General features: G+C 49.0%; 1 protein-coding gene across 1 annotated transcript in view; it reads left to right on the top strand.

The window, feature by feature from the left end:
* The window catches only part of LOC147882242 (kinesin-like protein KIN-4C), a 200638-nt gene that overhangs the window by 119411 nt on the left and 58346 nt on the right, over positions 1–22881 (top strand). The window lies entirely within an intron of this gene.

The raw sequence follows: 22881 nt of genomic DNA on the forward strand, positions 1-22881 counted from the left end.
CTTAGGATTTTAAGTTGGTCATTGGTGGGCTTTTTAAAAAGGCCCCACTAAAGGGGGCCTAGGGGCAAATGAAGGTCCTTGGGGGCAACCCAAGGCATGGGCTGACACGTGGCAAGCCCATACAGGCCCTTTTGGAAAGGAAGTCCTTAGAAGGCTTGAGAAAAAGGAAAAAATGGCGTGCAGTCAGGGGGCAGAGGGGCTGAAGCTCTAAGGGGCGGTTGTTTGTTGGTAGGCGAGAGATTGACCCGTACATCCGTACGGAGGGCATCTTGACAGGCCGTACTATTCGGTACAGCATAGCCACGCGATTGGAGGAGGGATGTCATACGTTCTCATGGTCGCCCTGTACAGCTGTACTGCAAGCGTTGACAGATCCGTACACCCGAGAAGAAATGGAGCTTGGAGGGGCGGTACAACCTGATTGTTGAGTCCGTATAGCTGTGGTGTAATCTGTACAGCTGTGCGACATCTTTTATGACAGAAACCGTATGGGTTGCCTTGCCCGTACAACCACATCAGAAATCTGTACCAACTGAAGGTGCTGACCATACATTTTGGGATTGTACTGTGCAGGTAGATGGTGCTACCAATTCAGCCTTGGTTCAGGTGTGGTATGCCATCGGAGCAGTCCTAGAAAGACTATGGGCTCGTGAATGAGCAATGCCTGGAGAGGCTTCGTTGACAGGATGCACCTACGCACTCACCCCTTCTAGTGTATGCTCCTGAGCATTGGGCTGGTTTGTGAAGAGACTTGCTTGGCAGAGAGATCACAATGAATGCTTGCAGTGATTGTTTGTGCTTCTAAGCACCAAGGGCAGCTCAGTTATGCTTTTGTTAGAATATGAAGTCAAAATGTGAAGTTATTTGGAGTGTACCAGGTCTCTAGGTGGTGTTTCTAGTGTATTTTAGTAGACACCATTCTTCTTTATATCCTAGAGTGCCACATGTCACTAGGGGACTTATCCCATATACATTGTGTGTTTTCTAGAGTCTAGTGTCACACTATTTGTCTAGTCTTTTCATCATTGTCAACATCAATCTTTTATATCATTGTGAGTATTTTGGTTATTGCCTTGCACTTGTTATTTCAGTTTTCTTTCATTTGCTTTCCCATTTTCTTTTGCTCCATGCCATGTCCCTTCATGTGGTACCAGAGCTAGGCCAGCCCTCCAAGAGGTTGAGGTAAGAGGGAGGCCAATGAAGCCACTCTCCCTCCTCCTCCTTGGAAGGCTAGCTCCTCCACTTGCACCTTGAGCTCTCCTCTTCTTCACCCTAGCCTCACCGATGAAGAGGAGCTCTCCCACCAATGGAGCTTCCATGGAGACTTGAAGATAGCGATCGCTTACCAACATGGAGCTGCCCTGAGTTGGAGATTGAAAGATTTGCTGTCCTGAGCATGGAGAGCTGCCCTGACATAGTGTTTGCTACGTGAGAACTTCCGCCCATCTTCCTTGGTGTTTTCAGCACCATGCTTTGCTGCACATTTCTGGCCATTCTTCTCAGCATTTCTGCCCACAATGCCTCAACCACTTAGCTGCCATGTGCTGCATCTACCTACGTGAAACTAAGCTGCAAATCTGCTGAACTGTCCCGCAATGCTACTGCTCAATATTCCACCATGAACACTCAGCAACTGTCCCGCACTTACTGACACTCAGTTCTGGTTTGATTATGCACGCACACTTTATGACATCCCAAATCAGCCAGTCCCTAACTTGTCACACATGCCCTGCCCCACATCCTGCTCCCAAGTTGAGACAGAGGAGCATTTCGTCTTCAGGTGTCCTGTTTACTATGAGATCCAAGGGCATTTCTACTGCATCTTTAGAGATAGCTATGGGTTTTTGGCTTGTTTGGCAGGTTTCATTCATGAGGTACTTAGATACCACGGGAGGATACTCCAAGCAGAGACAGGAGCAAACTTCTTCCTCGGCTGATTCCTCTCATAGCTCTATCACGGAGTTCTTTCAAATGATGTTATTTCATTTTCTGAGTGGTGTGTGGCTTCCTACCGGTTTTCCGTCATGAAGCCAGGGGGGGATGTATTGTGGGAGTCATTATATTGGCTTTGATGGGTCTCTTTATTAGGCCTGGCCGAGTTCCAGGATGTTGGTGTATTCTCTAGACCTATGAGCGGGTCATGTAGCCATGCTATGATATGAGCCTCTGAGCTACATGGGGTGCACAGATTAGCAGTCCATTATTGTCTTGTTCTGTTCGGCTTCATTCCAGTACTCCCTCACCTTTCCTCATGGGGGGATGTTAGAATATGAAGTCAAAGTGTGGAGTTATTTGGAGTGTATTAGGTCTCTAGGTGGTGTTTCTAGTGTATTTTAGTAGACACCATTCTACTTTATATCCTAGAGTGCCACATGTCACTATGGGACTTATCCCATATACATTGTGTGTTTTCTAGAGTCTAGTGTCACACTATATAGTGTTGTACTTGTCTAGTCTTTTTATCATTGTCATTATCAAGGTTTTATATCATTGTGAGTATTTTGGTTATTGCCTTGCACTTGTTATTTCAGTTTCCTTTCATTTGCTTTCCCATTTTCGTTCGCTCCATGCCATGTCCCTTCAGCTTTCACCCACGGTTTGGGTATTCCAGTGAGCCAATGGACACTTGTGATTGTCTAGGGAGCGTGTGGCTTTTTTTGGGCTTGAAGTAACAGCTGCCATGTTAAATGGAGGTGTTTGCATTGAGTATGGATGCCTATGGTCACATGGGTGTGAGAGTAGAGCCCTGCAGGGCTAATGGTTTGTGATATTGATTCCTACTGAGAGTGGGAAGAGCACTGAATGCAAGTGGGTTCGAATTCATTGTGTATTCTATTTGTTGGCTTTGGCAAGTAACATGTTCCGTGTGGGAATATGTTTTTGGTTTCTCTAGGAGATGGGTCACTTGCAAGCAGTGGTTGCTAGGCAGACGGCACATCTTTGGTACAGCTTCGTTGCTGAGTAGGCAGGGGTCGAGAAATCCATGCTTGGAATGGCAAGTATCCCTAGAACCTCGACAGGGATGGTATAGATGTGACTGGCCATAGTGTTTGCTGTGTTGTAATGCCAGTTCTCTTATGGGAAACAAGTTGTTGTATCAGGATATGTGTGACGCATAGGGTGAGAGACTATTGGTCATGGCAGTTTTGGTCAGAGGAGAAAGCTTGTGTATGCTTTCCCTTTCTACTTTGAGCAGATAGATGGCTAATTGGGCACTGGTAACAGCTATGGGGAACTGTATGGCCAAGTGTGGTTACTAGTGACGGTTCCGGGCTGTGTGCAAGCTTCCTGGACTAGGGATGGAGACCTACTGCCAGGAGTGGTGAGAGCAGTGAATAGTAAAGGCTATGCAGGGTACGTGGATGCCCAATGGGATGTGGAATGCCCCAATTGTAAGGAGTGTATCCTTTATATAGCCTGGATCTCAGGGCCTCTCACTTATTTAAAGATATACCAAAAGGGGCGCCAAGGTTTGGGGCCAATTCTGTGTCTTTGTCTTGGTGCAGGGGCACTCTAATTCCCAATCTGCTGGTAATACTTTTGCTGAATTGTTAATGTAACAGTGTTGACTGGTTACTTGTTAGTTTTACTGCCCTTTGATTTTATTGAAGGCCGGTTTCAATCTCCCATCAAGAACCATCCGCAAGAGCAACCGAGTATGGATGTGCTATAATGACAGTTGCAGAAAAAGATAGACAGCTCAGCAGTGGGTCTCAGGTGATGGGGGTCCAAAATGTCTAGTTGAAGTTCTTGGAGGAATGACTGTCTATGGTACCTTAGAGGTTCCTGAAAATCCAAACCACATGTGCCTAGAATAAGTGGAAGCCCATGGAATAATGACTATCTATGGGGCCCCATAATGCATTTTTTGAAGTACCAGTGATTGGTTGCTGAGAAGTGACTGAAAATGCAAACCAAATGTGCCTAGTCTATATGCAAGTTCAAATCAATCAATGCTTTCTAGTTACAATTCATCTTGATTTGTGATGTAATGGTTTACATGGTCAAATAGCATTGAAAAATATTTTAAAGAACAAGCCTTAAAAACCGATTTTAAATACTGCAGCTCCTATTAAAATTATGTCAAAATAATATGAACCTCCTCACCTTCTTGGTTGCTGTCCCCTCCCTCCTGTGCTCTTCCCTTCCTCAGTTGTCATCCTCTTTGGACTCCTGAACTATTGTGCCCCTGCATGCCAATGGCTTCTTGGTTGCTGGCCCCTCGCTCCTGTGCTCTTCCCTTCCTCAGTTGTCATCTTTCTTGGACTCCTGAACTATAGTGCCCCCTGCATGCCAACTGCTTCCCAACTTTTGTAAGCACCTGCTGCCTATTTCTTGCTGCAAATTTTCTTAGGTACTCCTTTACTTACATTCAGGTATCTTGCATACTCCCCTCATTGTTCCTCAGCTTGTGGATAAGAACAGGCTGCCCAAACAGCCTAAGGTGCCTGCTCCGGGGGTTTGTGACTCTGTATAGGCTGCCTAGACTTCCCATACCCTGCATAGGCTTCTAGATTGTTGCCTTGAAGCATGAGATTCCTTCATATAGGAACAAGAGGTGCTGTAAAAAAACAGAGAATCAGTGCAAACAAGGCAGAGGATGGGTTACAAAAAGGCTCATGTTTATGAGACGAAAATAGATATAGCACTATCACAATGTCAACTGTCATCTACTTGCCCCATGAAATGAACAAATACATAACAGATTTGTTGCTGATAACAGCCCAAAGTTGCTTGATAAAAGCAAGGGAGGAAGCATTGGAATGCAATGCAATCACTGGTATGACCAGGAACGTAAAAATGCAAACAGAGCCTAGAAAACAGCAGAGACAGTCAAGAAAGAGGACAAATGAAACCTCAAGATATTACATGGCAATAAACCTCATGAGAGGAAAGCAACATGGGAAGACATGATACAATTCACAAAAGAAGACGTAGGGAAGGGGCTAAAAAAGCTAGCAAATGGAAAGGCTCGAGACACAGAAGGGCTAGTAGTGGAGCCACAGAAGGGCTAATAGTAGAGATGCTCACATGGGGGGAGAGAAGTCAAAGAAAGCGGTCACGAGGCTTATTGGCCCTAGAGGAAGGATTTCCTGAAGAATGGTAGCTTAGCAGAATTGTACGATACCACAAGGGAGGAGACTACAACATGGCAAAAAACTACTGCAGAATCATGGTGAGCAGCCTAATGGCCAAGCTGTATGGCACTATTCTTGAGCAAAAAATCAGCAACTGGGGGGAGACATAGGGGGTCGGGGCACCATCCTAGGCAAGGTTATGCCCCAAACACTCAACAGCATGTACTCCTAAGATTTCGGGCCTATGCACACGATCTGACGACAATCTGAAAAATCTATTAAATCAGCAGCTACAAAGCTAGGAAGTTATCTAAAAGAAGTTTTGGAACATTGCAGCAAGATACTTAGACTAGCACACAAGCTAGCTCAACAAGTACTAGCTACATAGCAAGTCTAGTATTTTCTTTCGCCAGATATAAAAGATCAGTATTTGTTGATAGTGATCACCAGTCCCATAAGAGGGTGTTACAAGAGGACTTTAATACAATACATATCATATTCTCTCTCTCTCTGTCTCTGTCACACACACACTTTTTTTTTTTGGTGAGAAGAAATATTTTATTGTTGTGAAATAATTACATTCATAGTTACTTCAAAAGCGGAGTAACTACTACTCAACTGAAAATCTCAATATAAGCCATATATACATCATGATCAATCAAATGAGTCTGAAAGCAATCATAAAACGATTGCCGCAGAGATCGTTTGAAAAAAACGAAAGATGGAAAAGTAGGATCACCAAAGACTCTATGATTTCTGTCCATTTATAGAGTCCAAAGTGCCCAGTACCGCACCAAACAAAAATTAAATCAAAACCCTGTCTAGAGGGATGAAGACCAAATAACCAGAAGAACTTGCCAAAAGTAACAGTAGGAAATCTCGCTCGAAGGTCCTGACGAATGAGAGCAAGGAAGTTATAAGTATGTGGACAGTGCTAGAAAATGTGAAGTATAGATTCAGCAGAATGTAGACATCTGTGGCAAACAGCCGGGGCAATATGTCTATGCGCGAGTAACTGCCCAGATGGAAAAATGCCAAGTAGGACTCGCCAAAACAAAAGCTGTTGCCGAAGAGGGACTCTGTCACACACACACACAAATTTTTTTTTTTGGTGAAGAAATATTTTATTGCTGTAAAATAATTACATTCATAGTTACTTCAAAAGCGGAGTAATTACTACTTAACTGAAAATCTCAGTATAAGCTATATATACATCATGATCAGTCAAATGAGTCTGAAAGCGATCCATGATTCGAAAACTAAGGAGAGTTCCCTCTAGAAAGCTCCAATCTACCCTGTCATAAGCTTTCTCAAATGCATTTCAAAAAATCTGAACAACTGGCTGCTGCTCCCCGCTGCTCCTGCTCCCCTCCTTGCTTCCGCCTCCCTCCCCTCCTTGCTTTTCCTCCCTCCCCTCCCCCCTACCTTCTGCTCCCGCCGCCTGCCCCCCCGACTCCCCTCCCTCGCTGCTGCAGCCCCCCCGTGCTGCTGCAGCCCCTCCCTGCGCGCTGCCTCCTCCCCCGCGTGCTGCCTCTTCCCTCCCCTCCCTCCTACCTGCTGCTCCCCCCGCCTCCTCCCTCCCCTCCCCCCTACCCCCCGCCTCCCTCCCGACTCCCCTCCCTCACTGCTGCAGCCCCCCCCGCGCTGCTGCAGCCTCCCTTTGCGCGCTGCCTCCTCCCTCCCCTCCCCCCTACCTGCTGCTCCCCCCGCTCTTTCTTTGCTCTCCCCGCCCCCCCTCTCCTCCTCTCCTCTATCCCCCCCTCCTCTCCTCTTGCTGCCCCCCCTACCCCTTTGCTGACTCCTCCTCTGCTCATCCTCCCTCTCCCTCCTTCCTTTCACCCTCTCCCCTCATCTGGAGTACCCTATTCTCCTTTAGGGGTCTCCTGGGCTTCAGGAAAGCGGACGGAGTTCTTCCTTAAGTTTGAATTGGCCTTTTCCACCTCGATTGACGAATGGGTGGAGTCGAACAAGGCTCCTGAACACTAGTCTCCTCCCGCGGCTCCAAGGGGGTAGCCTCCGAAGCGGTGGATGTGTGATCTGAAGTAGAGGGCCTAACCGCGATCGGAACCCACCATGGGTCAGAGGTGGTGCAGGGTGCAAGAGGGACTCATGTAGCCCTAGGAGGGGGGGAGCCCATGTCTGAGGCGGTGCCTATAGAGCGGTAGGTCCTGCTCCTACTCTCTGTCATAAGCTAGTACGAGCTAGTTGCTTTCTGGCCTCTTTTTCTTCTTTGGGCAATCTCTCGTGAAATGCCCCGAGGATCTGCAAATCCTGCATTGGTCCTGTCGACCTGCAGCCTCAAATCTCTGGTAGAAGGACCCATCGGGTCACTGTAGCATGATGTGGTCATCTGAAATATTAGGGTCCTGGACAATGACCCTAACCCTGAGTACCCCATCCATCTTGACCAACTCAGCAGCCGAAGAGGGCTCGCCAGGAAGAGGGGGAATCTCTACTACCACACCAAACCTCTCGCCAATAACTGAAAGAAGCTGGTGATAAACTGAGGGGAGACCAGGGAATCTAATGAAAACAGAAACTCCCTGCTTGTCCTCTTCAACTGGGTCAAAGCCCAGTTGAAAGGGAGACAAAAAAATTGTCCTGTAGCCTAGAAATAGAAACCCGGCCTATAGCAGGTCTCTCGTGATGTCCAGGGAATCTAGGCACACTTGAAAGAAACCTTGTCCCAACAAACGAACATCCTTAAGGTAGGAGGCAAGCTCCTGGGGAAGCGCCGCAAGCATCCAATCTCTAGATTGTGACCTGGAGGGGTGGGAGCCATGGATGCGTGCGAAGAGAGTCGTGGAACACTCATGCTCAAAATCCTTTTGCAACTACTGTAGCTCGTCTTTTGAGAAAGTGACGGTTCTCGCGGCCGGTGTGGGCGGTAACGGATTGACTGGGATCAGGCTGTACATTCCTTAGCAGCCCTCGACTCAGTACAGGTGCCTCCTTCTGTGGATAGAGGGAAGGGGGTCTTACATTCTCTCCTTGCTTCGGTAGGAATCCTTTGTACCCCCTCCCCAGGATTGGCTCAGTGGAACTCCTTTTTCGCTGTGGAGGATCTCTCTGACCTCCCAGATGATGATTTTGTACCTTCCACTTTGGAGAGCGAGTTATTGGCATCCCTTTTGAGAGATCTTTCTTTCTCTTACCTGTGGACTTTCCTCCCCTTGGACCTTGTGTGTATGGCAGGAGGTCAGCTCCGGTGGAGGGTTCTTTTTCCACCACTAGGTCAGGTAAGGTATTCCAACCCGCTTCTTCCCATCGATGAGGATAGCCAATTGGAATATACAGGGATTGGGCGGCATCTCTCATTGCCGTCGCAGATAGCTGATCAGGAATCAGCTCCATCCAGGTGTTTCAGGTGGTTCCCTAGACCTGCTTTTTCTTCAGGAACACAAACTAGATTTCAGAGATTGCTTCAAGTCAGGTAAGCTGCTTTCAGGCCGGACTTTTTGGCTTCCTGCCTTGGGAACCAGAGGAGGTACATGCATATCAGTTTCTCTATTCTCCCTGTGATCATTGGACATGGTACCATAACCCCCTCCAGGGCCCAGTGGGTTTTACTTCTGATTGATGGATGTAAGGTTGGTTTCCTCAACCTCTATGCTCTGAACAACAGAGGGGACCGTGTTCTGTTTTGGAAAGAGTTTCTCTCGTGGGCTGACATTGCAGATTCGTGGATTATTGGAGGTGACTTCAATATGGTTGAGGCACCTTCTGATAAGCAAGGGGGCAGAGAAGGTGGTAGTCATTCCCTCGAGAGAGCAGCTTGGGATGCCTTCTTGTTCAGATTCAGTGGCAGAGATGTTTGGTCAGATGATGCATTTCATGTTCAATCTCAGTCACTTTTATTTTCATGGTCGAACCATTGGGTGCAGTTGTGATTGATAGATTCTATGTGGTTGACTGGGCTCTTGATAGAGGGGGGACAGTTTGCATTGCACTTGGTGTTTCCACTTCCGACCATTTTTTGGTAGTTTTGTCCATCTCAGAGCCCCATCTGAGAGGACGGTCTCACAGTGTCAAGATTCCCAATGCCTTATACACGGATGAGACCCTCACAGAGGCAGTCTTGGAGATCTGGGTTTCTCACATGCAGGGGGGGTGGCCAGTCCTTCACATGTGGCCACATCACTTGCCAGTATAAGCGACTTTTATCACTCCGTTGCTAGTGCTCGGCGAGGTGAGGTACTTAGGTGGGAGATTGGTATCCATCGGTAGTTGACAGCCTTGTAGAGGGAGGAGCAAAAACGACCATCAGATGCTTGGGTACAGGAGCGCCTTGCTACGGCAAGGGCTCACTTGCAGACATTGCTTGATCAGAGAGCAGAGTATGCCTTCCATGCACGGGAGTCCTTTTAGATACAGATGGGAGGGAGAGTCAATAAACACTTTTTCTCTACACTTGGTCCCAGACATATTAGAGAGAGTGTTAGGCAGCTTATTGACTCTGACGGTGTTTTGCAGTCTCATCCGGATACCGTCATGCACTTAGCGACATCTTTCTATGCCTCCCTTCTTTCCGCAGATCCTGACACACAGGCGAGAGATGTGGCTAGAGATGAGATTTGGCAGAGTTTACCTGTGTTGGTCACACCAGAGATGATATGCTCACTTGATGCACGCTTTACCAACACAGAGTTGCCTCCGTGCATCTGGCTCTCCAAATGTGCCAAGAGGAAATGCTAGCCAAAATCTCCCAAGAGGTGTCCACTGAAACATGTGAAGCTCTGAAAGGAATATGTGGTACATCCTGAACAGAGCAAGGCTCTATCACCTGTCGGCGGATCGAGAGTGCCCAAGAAGAAGGCTCACCCTCATAAAACACCTGGGGCCCAGTAAGGGATAACCATGCGAATGAGCCCCAAGTCATGAAGAAAAGGGAAGTATGAAAAATAATGAGTATCCGAGCAACTCCTTTCCAAACAATTCTCGCTTGATTGCAGTCCCAAAGGCAATGTCGCACTGACTTCTCTGCAGAATGACAGCGAGGGCAAGTGGGATCAGCCATAAATCGTGATCTCCACAGGTTCAGTGCAATCCCTCCATGAATAGAAAGCCAAAAGAAAAGAGTGATCTTTCTATTTCTAAGGGATTTCCAGAGCCTCCTCCAGAAATTCCTACGCAAATATGCGGTGATGAAGAAGCTATCCCAATGGGGGGATTTGGACAGAATCCAACCTCTACTGCTCAGCTGAAATCTCCTGGCATTACCAACCGTGAAACGAAAGAAGGGAATCCCTCTCTCTCGGTGCCCATGATCTATCCACTCCCTCTCTCTTGGGTCCCATTGCAAGCACCTGATAGGTGCACCTCCATATAACCACAACCTCTAGGATCCCAGAGCCAAGAGCAGAGGGTCGGGGTCTAAGTACCACTACAAGCCCGCTCCATGGTCCACAAAAGCAGCAATCCTGACAGGCTGAAAGGCAACCTCTAGAAGAATATCATCCGTGGATCTAGAGAGTATATCTCCATCCCCAACGTCAAAGACCAGAGCATCTTCCTGAGACCTCGAAGAGTGATCACGTGTAGACGAACTGCGGTCCTCGAAAAAGCTCCCATCCAAGTGGTGGAAGTAATAGGCATCTCAACTGTCCATGCCACCGGGATGGCTGCATCTATCTTGCATGCTACCCCTCTGAGGTGACTCACGGACTGTAGCCTGTGATCCTCAGGTAGCCTGATAAAAGCCTTCCAAGTGCCTACTATGTAGGCGGAGCCTCAGTCCCATCTAGACAACTGCATATAATGGGAAGTGCCGAGAGGTCTGCCATGCTCATCAAGTATACTATCGTTCCAAATGATTGGCTGCCTATCAATCTCCTCCAAGGTAGAGGGTGGAACCCTTCGAAGATTGTTCCTGAAACTCCCCCAAGCTTTGAGGATGGCAATCATGAGAGGAGAGGCAGGAGACTTGAGAGAGGCAGAAGTAAAAATCCAGCGAGGGCTGTCCACCCAATCATCTCCCAAGGTAGGTGTGCAAGCCCGAATGCGTCCGAAAAAGAAATCCTTCCAAGGTTCGTGCCCAGGCATGAGTCCCCTCACCACCACCTTACAAAGCAATGCCCTACACTACAAGTCCAGGTCAATACTATTAAGGCCGCCTTCCCATGTAGGGAGAATAATGGTCTCCCAGGCCACCCTCGCTGCAACATCTGCCGGTCCACTCCATACAAAATTCCTTATTGGTCTAATGAGCTGAGTGATGCAATCCTTAGACTGGCACCAGCAAGAACATAACCCATAAAGCTCAGCTTGAGATCTAAGGAAGATACTCGTAGCTTCTGCCACAAAGAGAAAGAGAAAGGGGGCTAAAGGGCATCCGTGACGAACTGATTTGGAAATCTGAAACCTGTCACCCCTTACCCCTCCAATCAAAACCTGGCTGTGGGCTGATCTGTAAAGGGAGGCCACCCCTCTAATCCATGCATCTAAAAATCCAAACTGTAGAAGAGTGCCCTCAAGAAAACCCCAGTCTACTTTGTCATAGGCTTTCTCAAAGTCCAGGAGTAGAACTGCCAGCCTCTGCCCGCTCTGCATAGCCCACTCTGTGGCTTCCCAAAAGGAAAATATATTATCAAATATGCTCTTGCCATGCACAAAGCCTGTCTGAGTATCATGGATGAGGTCTGGAAGAAGGGGCTACAACCGGATGCTGATCGCCTCGGCAAGGATTTTGTAAAGAGTGCCCAAAAGAGTGATGGGTCTCCAATGTGATACAAAATTCATGTTGCCACCTTTCCGGATAAGGTGTATGAGTCCCTCGGTTAGTGAGTCAGGCATCTCGCCCGAGTCCCAAATGCCCTGCCGGGCTGAAGTAATATGATCACCTATCATATCCCAAAAGGCTGTAAAAAAAGGAGGAAGACCATTGGAACCAGGGCATTTGCCCTTATGAAGGACGGAGAGATCACTCTTCCCATATACACCCATCACAGGTGTTCACGGGTATTTGGAGTGACACGGTTGATACTTTGATAGCCATATGGGCTAGCATGCAGGGCCCTTCACAGGGAGCGTCTTTTAGGAGGACTGTATTTCTTCGAGTTTGGAGGGGTTCTCCCTTGTTCTCGGAGGTTGCTACCGGATTGAGATGGCACTATCGGCCCCAATTCTTTCTTTTTGGCTCGAGCTTTTCATGCATTGCATGGTGTATCCCGTATGGAGCTTGCTCTAACGGTTTTCTTTAATACTTAATAGAAGTCTCTTTTTTGCAAAAACAAAAAAAAAGAGTCTGAAAGCAATCATAAAACGATTGCCGCCGCAGAGATCGTTTGAAAAAAACAAAAGATGGAAAAGTAGGATCAGCAAAGCCTATGATTTCTTTCCATCCATAGAGTCCACAGTGCCCAGTAGCGCACCCAAACAAAAAATAATCAAAACTGTGTCTAGCTGGATGAAAATCAAATAACCAGAAGAACTTGCCAAAAGTAATAGTAGGAAATCTCGCTTGAAGCCCTTGTCGAATGAGAGTGTGTGGACAGTGCCAAAACTGCTCAGATGGAAAAATGCCAAGTAGGACTCGCCAAAGGAAAAGCTGTTGCCGAAGAGGGACTTTATAATGCCAAAAGGAGACGCAGCCGCTTTCTCCATCACTTTAGTGGGCAATCCATATGCCAAACAGAATTTGCTTTGTCAGAAATTCAAGGTGGAAGTAACAACACTTTATAGAGAGAAGGCACTGTGATATGTGAGAGCTTCAAAGGATGGGCCTGAAGAGGAAGAAGAATGTAGAGTTCAATCCTCAAGCCTATCATGAAGTTCCAAACAAGGTACCGGCAAGAAAGGTTGAAGCATTTCGGAAATTTTATGCCATAAAGGACGATAATGAGCTCCCAAATTATATTTGGTAGTAGCCGTAGAAAAAGATAAAAGAGTGCCATCATCCTGAAGTACATCCGCCACAGAAGAAATGCCTTTGCAAGATATAAAATAAGAAAGCTTGGGTTCTTGTATAGCCAAAGGAGGGTGGAATACTTTGGACCAATAAATATTCTCAGCCCGCAAGGAATTTCCCGACAAAGAATACCTGCCATGTCATTCCAAGTGGGATAAAATATGCTTTTAATCAAGAAGCAAACGAGAGACAAAAGGGCAGCCTCTGATCTTGCCTTGAATAGAGCCAAATAGAAAATCCCACTATGTAGGCTGCCAATGCCCAAAAGCAGAAGTATCAATATGCAACAAAAGAGAGCGGATCATGAAAGCCCAAGGCTGATCCCCTTGCATAAATTGCAACATCATTTTCCCCCTGTGAGCAAGTATATGCATTTGAGAGGCTACTGGCCCCTATCAAAGAGCTACACCAAGAAGCCAAGATGTAGGAGATCGTTGGAGGAGCTCCCGTCTGCAGCTGCCCGTCGCCATCACCCAGCCCCCTTGGCAGCGCCTCGCTCCCTTGGTCGCGCCCAGCTCCCTTGGCAGCGCCCTGCTGCCTTGGCCGCACAGGCCCCCTTGGCAGCGCCCTGCTCAGGTCGCCCCCCCGCTTGAGCCTGTCTGCCTGCACGTCGCGCCCCCCCTTCAGCCTGCTCTTTGGTCGCACGTCGTGCCCCCCCTTCAGCCTGCTGTCTGGCCGTGCCAGGCCGCCTTTCAGGTCCCCTCCCTTGCTGATTGCCCGCCCCTCCCTTGCTTCAGGTTGGGCTGTTTCAGGGCCCTCTCTGGGACTGCTCGACTCGTGTTTCGGGGATCTGAGATCTTGGGCTGCTTCTAGGCATTGGCGGCTTGGGCTGCTTCTAGGCATTGGCGGAGCTGTCTACTTCAGCATTGAGCGACCTGTTTGCATCCCAAGCAGGCTGAAGATCGGGGCATTCATTATACAGGTTTTTTGGGGATTTACTTGTGGTTGGTTGCGAGTTTTTGGTGGGTATTTTCAGCAGAGGTAGCTCCTCCCCTCGGGACACGCTGAGACAATGGAGGACACTAATGCCACTCTCGTCGCCGAACCTGAGGAGATTGAAGTCACAGTTTCTTTTCCTCCTGACATTGTGCAGATGATTGAGGTAGCAGAGGAGGGTTTTCGTTTGATGCACATCATTGGCTTTCTACCCGGTAGAGGCCAACAGTTACGTGATTGGGTGTACACCAGCATGTCCTCATTGGGTGTCTCAGTTACGGTTTTCCGATTGCTTGGCAGAGGATACTTTTCTTTTGGCCTTCAGTTTGCAGAGCAGGCTCAAAGAGTACTTATGAGCTCACGGATTCAGTTTCAGAGTAGAGTCATCCATTTGTGGCCTTGGCGGAAGCACTTCAGTTCTACTTCCCCGGGACCGTGACAGGTTTCCTTTTGGATGCTTTTCCGTGGACTTCCTGATGAGGTCAGCTCTTGTCGCAGAGCTGTGGAGCATACGGCTAGTGTGGCAGGTACAGTCATCCCTTCAGGTGCTAGACTTTCCTATGCTCAGTCACTTGCTGGTACAGGTGTTATGAGGGTTAGACTCACTTCATAGTTCCCCCCTCCTCGACCTTTGCCGACTTTGATTTTGTACTCCACCGGAGATGGGGTCTAGATGCAGTAGAGGGTTTTGTACGAGGGTCTTCCTGATCAGTGTCTTTTCAGTTGGAAGAGAGGTGACTTTGTTAGGGATTGCCCCAGTCATCGGCCTCGATCAAAGACTCCGGATTCATCTCATCCTACGAGTGACCCAAAACCTACAGCTCAGCCTCCAGGGGTCTCTAAGCCTGCTTCGACTCATTCAACAGAGTGAGAGGAGACTCCTCTGGGGGAGCCTCCAGTGAACCTAGAGCACTTGGAGGTGCCTCCAGCGGAATAGCTTTCACGGAGATCTCGGAGGAGACGGAGATAGAGGGAGAGTCAGCAGTACGAGCAACCCCAGGTACGAGCTCACAGATGGCAGAGAGTGGAGACACGTGCAGGAGACCCCGGAAAGGGGAGATACAGAGGACCATCCACTGGCAGGTCTTGACACTGTGCAGGAGATGGTAGCTGAGGGACTTGAGACACGTGCAGTAGACCCCGGAAAGGGGAGATGCAGAGGACCATCTGCAGGCAGGTCCTCACACTGTGCAGGAGACAGTAGCTCAGGATTTGATGACTCTTGACACTTCTTCCTCGGAGGTTCAGATATTGGTTACTGAGACAGTTATCCAGCAGGAGATTGCTCAGGCTGCAGTTACGGTGACGGATGCCTCTTCCCAGCAGTCCATTGAGAGAGAGGTATTTCACGACACAGGTTAGAGTCAGAGCCCGTCCCACGATCTCATGTGCCCGTATGAGGTTCCCTCGAGACCTCTTTCTCTTCCCCGTCGCACAGTACCTTCTTTTGTTGCTATGAGGAGCGTCCTCTTAGACACCCCTCCCAGTACAGCCTCGTCCTCGTAGCTTTTCACTCCTGGTTTATCTAGATCTTTTGCGAGTGCGGTCACAGATTTCGCTCAGCACCCAGACAGGAGTGAGGGTTGGGAGATCCTAGCAGATGAGATCGAGCGAGATTTTCAGTCACCCATCCTTACAGGCACCTCGTCCTCTTCTTCTCACTTATTCCAGGAGCAGAGTTAGGATGGCTCAGCCCTTTTCAGCTCTTCTGACTCCTAGACCTGACCCGAGGATGGTTGACAGAGATCTGTCCGTTGAGTTTTGGTCAGACCCCCTCACTAGATTGGAACTTCTCCTGGTATTTTGTCGACAGTCAGAGGAGGTAGAGGAGTACTTGGGATCCGTTACTCTATCCAGAGAGGGGCACATTCTTCGTTTCTCCGCAGGCAGCTTTCGTTCTCGGGGGAGCGAAAGCTGGTCAGCTGAGCTACTTGACAGCGAGATTGCTAGACAGCTTTTGAGCATGACTCAGTTTTCATCGGTTCACCGTATTGTCGGCTCGCAGATTCATTCTTGCCCTAGAACTCTTCGACCTGGCTTCGGTGGCGGGGCCTTTCTGTTTCTATTCTTTGAGGTTCAGGGAGACTTTGATTTGCCCAGGAGTGCTGGTTGGTTTGACTTTCAGCTCCTCAGTTCGTGCCAGAGTATTATTCCCTTGGATGGAGCCATTTTACATGAGTTGGGGCAGATTTGGAGTTTGATCAGAGACCAACTTTGGATTGCGCCGTCAGAGAGAGTCATTTGTGCCGCTGCCACTGGCATGCCCTCACTTCCATCCGATGTCTAGGCTGTCCATCATTTCTTGGAATGTGAGAGGATTGAACCGCCGCAGATTTACCTTAGATGCAAATGGTCGTAGATCGGGAGTTCCTAGATTGCAGTTGCTTAGGGACTCCCTTCGGTTTATTTCCTCAGGGTCCCCTCCAGACATTGTGCTTATCCAGGAGCATAAGCTCTCCCAGGACAGGATTGACAGATGCAGATCCTTACTCAGAGGATAGAGCTTGACATATTGGAGCCCAGCGGATGGCACGAGGGGAGGAGTTTGCATTTCAGTTTCAGCCAGGTGGGCCTCAGAGATCACCCAAGAGGGTACACTAGTGGAGAGCAGGGCATGCTATGTTATTCTTCAGATTGAGAGCACAGTAGTTGGTGTTCTCAATGTGTATGCTCCCACGGATCCAGCCTGCAGACGGACTTTTTGGAGACAGCTCAGGGAGTCCCTTCCTTAAGCAGACACCTGGATTGTTGGAGGAGATTTCAACACGGTTGAATTCTCTGAAGACAAGTCGGGCCAGAAAGAGGGTGGCCTCTCTGATAGGGAGAGAGTGGAGTGGGATAGTTTTGTTTTGCATGCTGGACTTCATGATGCAGCTCGATTGGACGACTTTCGTCACTTGGCTGACAGTCTTCAGTTCTTTTGGTCGGGGGTTTTCCATGGCTCTCTTTCTTTGGTCAGACTTGACAGGTTTTATATTGGCCAATGGGGCCAGGCCAGAGGAGGACAGATTGGGATCCACCGGCGTTATGTTTTATATGACCATGCTCCAGTCCTATTACAGATTCTCCCTACCTCTCGATTGGAGAGCATAGGCTCTGTGAGAGTTCCGGACTTTGTTTTTCAGGACACAAAGTTCGTGGAACGGTTGAGAGAGGCTTGGTTGTCAGAGGACACTCTTGTGGATCAGCGTTGGTTGATGTGGGTAGAGGGGGCTTTGGCTAGAGTCAGCATGGCCTGCTAGTTGAGGGCAAAAGAGGAGAAGGAAAAGCTCAGAATCAGAGATCGGAATGCAAGAGCGGAGGTATCCAGACTTCAGAGATTGATTCATAGTTTTCCTCATTCTCTTTTCATCAAAGGGCAGCTTTCAGAGGCTCAGGAGAGACTAGAGGAGATTCAGGGTAGGATAGCTCAGTTCAGGTTTTACTCCCAGCAGACCTTTTGGATCCAGAAGGGGGATAGATGCTCTAGAGAGTTCTTCAGGGCAGTGGGTCAGAGATACTCTTCGGACAGTCTTCGTAGACTTGTGGATGACGCCGGGTCTCTTTAGACGGACCCTCACCGTCTTGTTGAGATCACTTCTGATTTCTATTCCACTCTTTACACCGTTGATCCAGTCACCGAGGAGATTATTAGTGCCAGAGAGGAGATTTGGAGTCATGTCCCCCAGATGGTCTCAGACAGGATGAGTCATGTTTTGGATAGCCCACTATCACTCCTGGAGATCACGGATACTTTACATGAGCTGCCCAGAGACAGATGCCCGGGGGAGGACGGTTTGCCGCCACTTCTTTTTAGAGCTCTCTGGGATACGATTAGGCCTCATCTACTTTCTGCCTTTTCAAAGGCTCTTGATGCAGGATCTTTGGGCGAGACATTATGCACATGTATGATTTGTCTCATCCCGAAAGGGGGAGACAAGACAGTCCTACGTAACCGGAGACCCATTACACTTCTAGGGACAGCCTACAAGATCCTAGCGAAGACCTTGGCCCTTCGCTTAAAGCCTATGCTACCAGATATCATCAGAGCTACTCAGACAGGATTTGTCCAAGATCGGAGTATCTTGGATAATATCTTCACTTTTTGGGAGGCCACTCAATGGGCGAAGGAGAGTCAGCAGGAGATTGCAGTTCTCCTTCTCGATTTTGAGAAGGCTTATGACACGGTGGACTGGGGTTTCTTGGAGGGCACTATGAGGAGGCTAGGCTTCAGTGATAGATGGATTTTATGGGTCTCCTCACTTTACTCTCACTCCTCTAGTAGGATGGTGGTCTGTGGAGGTAGAGGACCAGCTTTTCAGCTATCTAGATCGGTACGACAGGGATGCCCGCTTGCACCTTACCTTTTCCTTTTCGTAGCGGAGGCTATGGGACACTTTATGCAGGCTACCAGTCATAACACTTTACCATAATCCCCTGGTTCGGTATCAGGGATTTTTCCCTGGTACAGAACTTAGGACTCCCTTGGCCAGATGGCATGCTCAGGGGGTTGTGACAGTCGGAGATTGGTTCAGGGGAGATGTGGAGATGTTAGAGGAGGTGATCAGAGATAGACATGGGCCACTTGGACAGATTGCTGCCACCAGATTACTGATCATGAGAGCTATTCCTCAGGAGTGGAGGGATATACTTACAGATCCAGCCTATGTTGATCCTATTTCTACTTGGTCACGTTGTTTTAGTGAGGCTGGGCTATGCATTAGAGTTCGTTTAGGACCGGCACCGTTTATATATTTTGAGACGACTCCTCTTACATATTGTATCCCACTCAGCCCCTGGATTGTCAGGAGTTTCTTTGGCAGAGAGTCAGGGTCATTGGTTGCCTGGGTAAGGAATGGGCCACAGATCCTTCCAGGTTGACCATTGCAGAGGATATTAGATGGAGACTTTGGATTTTTTAGGGTCGACCTCTTGCAGAGCTTGACTGGGACCCAGGTGAGTTGGCATGGCCTGCTCCGGTGGCAGGCGTTTGTCCTCTTTCATTTTTCTAGTACTCGACGAGGGCAGGTTTTAGGCTTCAACAGAGAGACTCTTATCACCTACCATCTGCCTCCGAGCATTGGCACGCATAGGGACTTACTGCAGAGCTCTTGCTGAGCTATTGGACCCACTTTTGGGGCATCAGTAGAGCCAAGAAAGTCTCCTACTTTCTTTGGCTCACTATGCATAGGGGCATACCTGTGGGTACTTGGCTTCAGCAGATGGGTAGACCCTCCTTGTGTATGCATTCGTTGTCAGCTTGCAGAGGAATCTAGCAAGCATTGTTTATGGAGTTGCACCAGCTCTTTTTTTCTTTGCAAAAAGAGACTTCTATTAAGTATTAAAGAAAAACCGTTAGAGCAAGCTCCATACGGGATACATCATGCAATGCACGAAAAGCTCAAGTGCCAAAAAGAAAGGATTGAGGCTGATAGTGCCGTCTCAATCTGGTAGAAACCTCCGAGAAAAAGGGAGAACCTCTCCAAACTCAAAGAAATATAGTCCTCCTTCTAGAAGAGGCTGCCCGTGCCTTGCATGCTAGCCCATATGGCTATCAAAGTGTGAACCGTGTCAGACCAAATACCCGTGAACACCTGTAATGGGTGTATCTGGGTGCCATCCAAGGCCTTAGTACATCTGGCTCTCCAAATATGCCAAGAGGAAATGCTAGCCAAAATCTTCCAAGAGGTGTCCACTGAAACATGAGAAGCTCTGAAGGGAGTAAGTGGTACATCCTGTAGAGAGCAGGGCTCTATCACCTGCCGGCGGACCGAGAGTGCCCAAGAAGAACGCTCACCCTCATAAAACACCTGGGGCCCGGTAAGAGATAACCATACGACCGAGCCCCAAGTCATGAAGAAAGGGGAAGTGTGAAAGATGCTGAGTATCCGAGCAACCCCTTTCCAAACAGTCCTCGCCTGATTGCAGTTCCAAAGGCAATGTCGCACTGACTCCTCTGTAGAATGGCATCGAGGACAAGTGGGATCAGCCCCAAATCGTGATCTCCACAGGTTCACTGCAATCCCTCCATGAATAGAAAGCCAAAAGAAAAGAGTGATCTTTCTATTTCTGGGGGATTTCCAGAGCCTCCTCCAGAAATTTCTACGCAAGTCTGCAGTGATGAAGAAGCTTTCCCAATAGGGGGCTTTGGAGGGAATCCAACCCCTACTGTTCAGCTGAAACCTCCCGGCATTACCAACCGTGAAACGAAAGAAGGGAATCCCCCTCTCTCGGTGCCCATGATCTATCCATTCCCACTCTCCTGGGTCCGGTGCAAGCACCTGATAGGTGCACCTCCATATAACCACAACCTCCAGGATCCCAAGGCCACGAGCAGAGGGTCGGGGTCTAACTACCACTGCAAGCCCGCTCCAAGGTCCACAAAACCAGCAATCCTGACAGGCTGAAAGGCAACCTCAAGAAGAATGCCATCCTTGGATGTAGAAAGTAAAACTCCATCCCCAACGTCAAAGACCAGTGCGTCTTCCCCGAGACCTCGGAGAGCGATCACTTGTAAAGGACTTGATGTCCTCGAAAAAGCCCCCATCCAAGTGGTGGAAGTAATAGGCAGCTCAACTGTCCATTCCACCGGGATGGCTGCATCTATCTGCTGAATCCTGCGTGCTACCTCTCTGAGGTGACTCACACACTGGAGTCTCTGATCCACAGGTAGCCTGATAAAAGATTTCCAAGTGCCTACTGTGTAGGTGGGGCCTCTCTCCCATTTAGACCACTGCATGTAATGGGAAGTGTCCAGTGGTCTGGCATGCTCGTCAAGAATACTATCATTCCAAATGATCGGCTGCCTATCAATCTCTTCGATGGTAGAAGGTGGAATCCTTCGAAGAGTGTTCCTGAAGCTCCCCCAAGCTTTCAGGATGGCAGTCATGAGAGGAGAGGCAGGAGATCTAAGAGGAGCTGATGTGAAAATCCATTGAGGTCTGTCCATCCAATCATCTCCCAAGGTTGGTGTGCAAGCCTATATGCGTCCAAAAAAGAAATCCTTCCAAGGTTCTTGCCCGGGCATGAGTCCCCTCACCACCACCTTCCAAAGCAAAGCCCTACACTGCAAGTCTAGGTCCATGACATTAAGGCCCCCTTCACATGTAGGGAGAATAATAGTCTTCCAGGCCACCCTTGCTGCAACATCTGCTGTGCCATCAAGTCCACTCCATAAAAAATTCCTGATTGGTCTGATGAGTTGAGTGATGCAATCCCTAGACCGGCACCAGCAAGAACACATGAACCAAGAGGTGGCCAAGAGAACCTTGTTCACTAGCACAACTCTAGATGCAAGGTCGAGTTTGGCAGAGCTTCAGAAAAGGAGCTTTTTCCTTATACTTTCTAGTATTGGGGCGAACTGCTGTGCTGGAGAGATGTCCAATCCTACCTGGCATCCCAAATACCTGATAGGAACACCCCTCTGAATCCAAGAAAAACCAATGTCAACTCCCCAGCCTGGAGTTTCCTCATCACTGATCCAAAACCCAAAGGATTTATGCCAGTTAATGTGTGCCTCTGCAGCTGAGCAAAAGATATCCAAGGCTGTCCGGAAAGAATCAAGTGATTGCAAGGAGGCTTGAATAAAAATAGCAGTGTCATCAGCCAACTCACAGTCAAAAAGTTCCTGCTCCTGTCTCAAGGGCAGTCTCAGCCCAAAAAGCTTAGCCTGAGATCTAAGGAAGATACTCATAACTTTTGCCACAAAAAGAAAGAGGAAGGGGGCTAAAGGGCATCCCTGACGAACTGATCTGGAAATCTGAAACCTGTCACCCCTTACCCCTCCAATCAAAACCTGGCTGTGGGCTGATCTGTAAAGGGAGGCCACCCCTCTAATCCAAGCATCTGAAAATCCAAACCATAGAAGAGTGCCCTCAAGAAAACCCCAATCTACTCTGTCATAGGCTTTCTCGATGTCCAAGAGTAAAACTGCTAGCCTCTGTCCACTCTCCTCGTCCCAACAAACGAACATCCTTGAGGTGGGGGGCAAGGTCCTGAGGAAGCGCCGACAGCATCCAATCTCTAGCTTGTAACCTGGAGGGGTGTGAGCCATGAATGCGTGTGAAGAGAGTCGTGGAACACTCATGTTCGAAATTCTTTTGGAACTGCTGTAGCTCATCTTTTGAAAAAGTGACAGTTCTCGCGACCGGTGTGAGCGGAGACGGATTGACTGAATGGGAACCCATTCGTCAATCGAGGTGTGTTGGCCGATTCAAACACAAAAAAATAGAAACTCCGTCCGCTTTCCTGAATCCCAAGAGACCCCTATAGGAGAATAGGGATAATCCAAAAGAAGGAGAGGGTGATGAAGAAGGGAGGAGGGAAGAGGAGGGGAAGATAGGGAGACGAGGAGTGGAGGAGAGGGGGAGAAGAGGAGTAGAGGAGAGGGGAAGGAGAGGGGAGGAGAGGCTGCTGCGGGGGAAAAGCAGCAGCAGGAGTGGGGGGGGGGAGCAGCAGGCTGCAGCGGGGGGAGAGCAGCAGCGGGTGCGGGGGGGGGAGCAGCAGGCTGCAGTGCAGGCCAGCAGCGGGCTGCAGCACAGGGCAGCAGCGGGCGGGGGGGGGGGAGGCTGCAGCGCGGGGGAAGGGGCAGTGCGGGGGAGAGGGCAGGTAGTAGGGGCAGCGAGGAGGGAAGGGAGGGGGCAAGCAGCAGGGAGCGGGGAGAGAGGAAGCAGGGAGCGGGGAGAGGAGCAGCAGCAGGGAAGAAAGGGGGCAGCGAGGGAAGGAGCAGGAGGAGGAGCAGGGAGCGGGGGAGCAGCAGCAGCAGGGAGCAGGGAGAGCAGTGAGGAGGGGAGCAGGAGGAACGGGGAGCAGCAGCAGTCCTTACCTTGTATCGAGTTGCACCAGCTCTAGAGTGGTATGGACAGGTATGTTCAGGTTGTTCTCATATGTTACATCTGAGTCCTTTCTGATGACTTGGGGCGCTGCTCTTTGGGGGAGAGGATCTGGAGCCTTTACTCTCTTTGAGTCCAGGGTCAGCCTGGG

Source organism: Dipteris shenzhenensis, chromosome 30 (genome assembly GCF_047967505.1).
Source record: "Dipteris shenzhenensis isolate YYH24624 ecotype China chromosome 30, Dip_SZ_1.0, whole genome shotgun sequence".
NCBI classification, from domain to species: Eukaryota; Viridiplantae; Streptophyta; class Polypodiopsida; order Gleicheniales; family Dipteridaceae; genus Dipteris; species Dipteris shenzhenensis.